Genomic DNA, 4,557 nt, shown 5'->3' on the forward strand with positions numbered 1-4,557 from the left:
TGCCCTTCCTCACATCCTCCTCGTCCTCCTTCCTGCACAGACTGCCGAAGCTCGTCCATGACCTCCTGATGCCAGACCTTGTGGGCTCTTTTCCTGACTGTCCTTCCTCCTCACTGTGGCAACTGCCACCCGTGAGCTTCCCGTCCTCCCCTGGCCGTCCATTCCTCTCAGCATGAGCTCCTCTTTCTCAGCCTATACCTCCAATGTTGGTGCTTCCCAAGGTTTGGTGAAGAGGAATCTAGTTCCTCCCCCTGCACTCAGACAACAAGGAAGGACCCGTGGCCAAACACCTTTCAGGAAAATGACTACCCATGTAGAAGATCTAGGGGGAAGGCTGAAGAGGAAACACAAGATTTCAACTGTCATTTAATGACTTCCCTGCGGGGAACACTGAGTCTTTCTCCACAGCGTCCCATTTCCTCATTCCTCTCTAGTGCAGTGTGGCTTCCTCACCCACTTTACTTTTGAATCCAAATTTCAGATTCTTTCTATTGTCTGCCTCCTCCTACCCACGTAAATAACCAAGTCTCCTCCCTCCTTTGGGCTCCCTTGAAAACTCAGGAGTAAAGTTTGAAAGACAATTAGACCAAGATTGTCTCCATCTCTGCCTACCTCAGTTGTAAGAACCAGAACTGTCCTGACAGTTAAAACCCACTTCGGTCTCTGGTTCTATAGAAATCGGTGAGGATGGATGGCCACTGTAGGGCCTAAAGTTCTCAGCATTTATGCTGAAGTAAAGCAGGCTTTGAACAAGACACTAATTTTGAAAGTGTTTATTTTTCTCCTAGGTAGTTTTATGACTCATTCAGAATAGCTTTGTGGTTCATCAGACCCTTGAAACTAAAGACTAAAAGGATTAAGCAAAACCAAACAAAACAGCACAGCCGTCACAAACCTGAGCCCAATCTGTGACACTGGGGAGACTATTACTCCGTTACTTAAGCTTCATTGTTTACACCGAAAGTAAGAACTAGCACGTGACTATCATGAGCCTTGCCCACCCTGGGAAGTAGTTGAGGCAGATACCTATTGGATTGTCTTCCAAAACAGCGATTCTCTGGAGACTATTCTGCCCTATTCCATGGTGGATTGGGGCCACCATATAAGTACAATGTGGGCCATCAGTGAACACCTGGTCCAAGGTGGCCTAACAGGGATTCCTTTCTATGACTTTAGGAATGAAAGCAAATCAGAGATTCAACCTGGTGGCATGGCTCAGTGGTTGAGCATTGACCTATGAACCAGGAGGTCAAAGGTCAGGGCACATGCCCAGGTTGAGGCCCAGTAGGGGGCATGCAGGAAGCAGCCAATCAATGAGTCTCTCTTATCATTGATGTTTCTATCTCTCTCTCCCTTCCTCTCTGAAATCAATAAAAACATATTCAAAAACAACAACAGAGATTCCGAGTTTCTCCTGGTGGCAGCAAACTTGGGTTCTAGTGGAAGCCCTGTTCTCTGGTATGTGCACTTGCGAAGCAGGAGCTGGTGTGGAGAGAAATGATTCACATGCTCAGAGTCAGGAGGGGAGTTGAGAGTAAGGCAGAAAGAGACTTGCCTGGTTTCCCCACAGCCTTGTACTTCCTGGCCACAGTACATTTCTGCATTTCTGCCCTTGGGTTCTGGGAAACACCCCTGTAGCTTTAGAATTAATTTCCCATTGCTGGTTTGAATAGATTTTTATAACTCTCAACCAAAAGAATCTTAATTGATACGGGTGGTACTTTTCCTTGCAGATATCTGATTCAAGAAACTTGCATACTAGAGACAAAATTTGAATACAGGCATACCACTAATAATAGAGGTATTAATGGTAATACTACAAATTTGGAGCTGTAATGCTCTTAGGGGCCATTTTATAGATGTGGAAACTGAGGCCAGGAAGGCTAAATCTGCTGCCAAGGTCACATCTATGTCTGAACCAGGTCTCTAGACTTTGAATCCTAAACCATGACTCTTTCCTTAATACCCATTAACTTAGGTTAAAATATTGTACTTACTTTCACAACTTATACACTTGGAAAAATAACCATATACTTCTGCATATCCTTTTATTTTCTAATCTCACCCAAGGAGACATACTCATTGATTTTTAGAGAGAGGGGAAAGTGAAGAGAGAGAGAGAGAGAGAGAAGGAGAAGAGAAAAACATCAATCAGTTGCCTTCCATACGCACCCTGACCGGAGAATTGAACCCAAAATCTGGGCCTGTGTCCCAACTGGGATTCAAACATGAGACCTTTTGTTGTACAGGACGACACTGTAACCAACTGAGCTACACATTCTTATCCTTACTTTTTTGGGGTGAAACGCTGAAATTTGAAGACGTTAAATAACTTTGACAAGGCTACACGTGAACAGAAGTAGAGCTAGAAGTTTGTTTCCACACAGGTGGCTCCATTCAATAGGCCAGACTTCTCCTTCCATGCGCCCAGGTCACCACTGACTACAAGGGTGTCTCCCAGAACCCAAGTTTACAGCCGCCTGGAAAGGTACAACAGTAACTGACCTGGTTAGATTGCAAATTCGTCATCGAAGGGGTTTCAGCGTCATTCATCCATTCAGCAAACATTCATTGAGTACTTAGCATTTTAAGATGGGCACTGCTCCTGGGACGGGAGCTACAATGAGGAATCAATCCATTTGAACAGCCTGAGTGTAGGCCAGCTTAAAGCTTTGCCTTTGCAGATTGGGGCTGGGGGGTGGGGGGGGTGGGGTGTGTGGAGGTAAGATAAGATATGCTACTAGGGTGGAAGCAGATGGTGGCTTCTTGACAGTGTCACCAGAAGACAGCATGGCGCCCAAAGCATTGTAAGATGAGGGAGAGCACAAATAGTAGCAACAGCGAGACCAGCAGGGGAACAAGCTGCGATGCAGTGGTTCTGAGCTCAGAATGCCCCATTCTCCACGCCCACTTCCTTGTCTGTCTTTCCCTCTAGCGAGAATGTGGGTTCTTTAGGGTGAAGTTGTTTCATTTGTTTATTTGTTTTCTGCATTCCCAGCATACATCAGAGTGTGCTGGGGATTCAGTCAGGAGAGCTTTTAGTTCAGAGGTTAGGACATAAGAGGAAGGCTTCCCCAGCGAGGTACGTTTTAAATGGGTCGTGGTAAGATGGAACTCGGGGGGGGCATCTGCCAGAAACGAGCAGTTGGGTTTGACCAAGTCTAGGAACCCAATCTTATCCCTCCTCATGAGGACATGCGTCTGGGATTGTGGAAATACAGGAATGTATCCGGGGGTGGGGACTGGCATCAGATCTGCTGCCGAGGGAAGGGACATAAATGCAGGAATGGGAAGACGGGGGGCAGGATGGTGGGCCTGCAGGGGTCCAGCGTCCTCTGAAATTAGTTTTTTTGGGGGCTTGTCATGTTTTTGATTAAGAAATGCTACAGACTCCCTGGGGTTAAAGGTACAACAGTAATGCCATACATCATCATGAGTGGCTATCTCTGTGTCACGTAAGCAGTGAGACTTAAAAATTTATTTCTTCCGCAGGTTGATCTATCCCTTTGATAGATGGTTCATTTGTCCATTTATTCAATGTATCATTTATACATGGATCAAGTACCTGCATCATGATGGGGTGGGTTGAGGGGAACTCAAGAGACAAATTCACATATGGTTTTGCCATTAGGGGACTGCTCAGTTCTGTGTGTGCCTTTTATCATTCTTGGCCACATGATAACAAGTGGCTTTTGGAAATTAAAAAGCACAGGGCCTACTGTGGACAGGTGCAGTGGCAACTCCCCCGCAGTAGAATTTAAATACATATCAATTGGTCTGGACCACATTTCCAAGGTCCTGAAAACCTCTATACTAATTTAAGTTTCTCGTTAATCTATGTTTATTTTATGGTGCAGGAAATTGGTCGAAGCTGTCAACCTCCCCCCTCTCCCCCCTCCCCAAAAAACCCCACTGTTGAGAATGTGTGCTGGGGAGAAGGACCAGGACAACTCATTGAGGTCACCCCAGGAAAGGGGAGGGACATCTTTGTCCCAGCCTGCCTGGTGGTGTCTCCCCATTGATCTTTGGCACGTTGTCCTGGAAAGGGAGGGTCAGAGTTCCAAAGTGCAATATTATATTTCCAATTAAAATGTAAAACACAAACCTTTTTCTTCAGACACATTGGCCTCAGCACTGGGAAGGGACTACAAAGCCCCGTGCTGATGGAGAGACGCTGAAAGCAGACACTGTAATTGATAAAGGAGATAAGTCAATCTGTGTCCTGTAGAGAATAATGAGTCCCATCTTTCATCAAAAAGATCTCCCTGTGCCGAAGAAACGTTCTTTCAATAAATCTACTTAATGGTTTCCCCTCGAATGATATATGACATCGGCTTTGGAGCAGAGCATCCCAGCAGGTCCCTGCGAGGGACCGAGGGCCACCCGTTCTTTGCATTGCTAATTCCGCCCAGAGAGGCCAGGGCTCCCAGAAGGGCTGCTGTTCCGGGACCTATGGGAAGGCCTTCCTGGGCTCTTCAAGCAGGTAGATGGGATGGAATCTGAAATAAATATCCTTTGCAAATTGACATTCCCTCCCCCCCGCCCCCCCCCCCCAAA

This window comes from Myotis brandtii, unplaced genomic scaffold (assembly GCF_000412655.1).
Source record: "Myotis brandtii unplaced genomic scaffold, ASM41265v1 scaffold23, whole genome shotgun sequence".
Taxonomy (NCBI): Eukaryota; Metazoa; Chordata; class Mammalia; order Chiroptera; family Vespertilionidae; genus Myotis; species Myotis brandtii.